Genomic DNA, 1,566 nt, shown 5'->3' on the forward strand with positions numbered 1-1,566 from the left:
CTTAAGTCCTGACTTCCTGTCCACCTCAGAGCCCCGGGTGTTACATTGTCCATATACATATAAATCCGGCATGGATGGTGGGAGCTCCTCATAATGGGCACAGCAGGTGTACAGACCCAGAAACTCAGCACAGGGATGGTGGGAGCCCCTCATAATGGGCACAGCAGGTGTACAGACCCGGGAACTCAGCACAGGGATGGTGGGAGCTCCTCATAATGGGCACATCAGGTGTACAGAGCCGGGAACTCAGCACAGGGATGGAGGGAGCCCCTCATAGTGGGCACAGCAGGTGTACAGGTTTGGGTGGACTCACCCTTTAACATTTCACTATAAAGTACCCGGATACATTTTTGGGATAGCGGAAAGTTTGGCATTTCTCACGCAGTCATCCTGTTTTTAGGACGCTCTCAGCCATGTGGTCTCGGAATATAGGCGTCTTTTGTTCGGTGTCGATGAATGCATTCCAGCAGAGGCAGCGTGCGGTCCCGCAGAGCCGTCCTGTCCTCTGCGCCCCCCCCGGGAGAATTGACGCCCCATTTACAGAGCGAGGCTCCGACCGCAAAAAAGTATGCAGGGAATGTGCTGAGCGCCGGGCAACCTCATTCTGCAAACCCCAAACTGGTGATTGTGAGAACCGAATTAAGGGAGACCAGTGCAGTCATTCGGTGTAAGGAAAGTCCGCTCAGCTCACCATGATGGCCCTTCTCTGAGAATGGTGCTGAGAGAACATTACATCCATGAACTAGCAGCGCCTGCCTGTGCACGCTGCTAGCTCCGAAACCAAGCTGCCAACAACCGGAAGCCAATTAGAAGTATTTTGGATCATGTGATCATCATGGGGAACACATATAGGATAAAGCTTTGTTTATAAGGCTGCGGATATCATTGTGCACAGAGATAGAGGTACAAGGATAGAAACATAGAACAGCATGTTACTGCTGACTGACCTCTGCTGGAAGCTTCCCCGCACCAACTACTCTTCCGGTAAAATAATTCTGTCTACTGTACAAGTATGCCTAGTTTTTTTTTTGGTTTTTTTTATATTGCCTTCCCCCCCCCCTGGTCGCCAATAGGAATATTGCCCCTTATTTGCCCCGCTCACCATTGTCACTCAGGAAATTCAATAGTTGAGTTGTCACCGAAAATGGAAAAGAGGGGAAATCTTCCCATGGGGACACTTGTTCCGGCGACAACCGTCCAAGAGAGGAATCCCTTCACTTTGCAGAGATTTGCTCTCACTTCCTGTTGGGTCAACTACGGGACAGGAAGTGAATGTAATTCTCCCAAATAGGACAGAGGGGCCCAAAAAAAATAAAAATAGAGAGGTTTTAACCATTCTGCAGGACAAGACAAAAAAAAAGGAAAAGGTGTCGGCTTTAGATTTATTAAAGGCAAAAACAAGATAAACATTGAGAAAAAGATAAAATAAGAAAATCAGCTTTTGCTGCAATATTCACCTTCAATCGAATCCACCCCCGAAACAATTGGCTCCCTGTGCTGCTTCTTCTTCTTACATTCCAGCCCTGTTGTACATTTAATGATGCATTAATGATTAAATGATCATTT

Source organism: Nanorana parkeri, unplaced genomic scaffold (genome assembly GCF_000935625.1).
Source record: "Nanorana parkeri isolate BGI_ZX_2015 unplaced genomic scaffold, ASM93562v1 scaffold126, whole genome shotgun sequence".
NCBI classification, from domain to species: Eukaryota; Metazoa; Chordata; class Amphibia; order Anura; family Dicroglossidae; genus Nanorana; species Nanorana parkeri.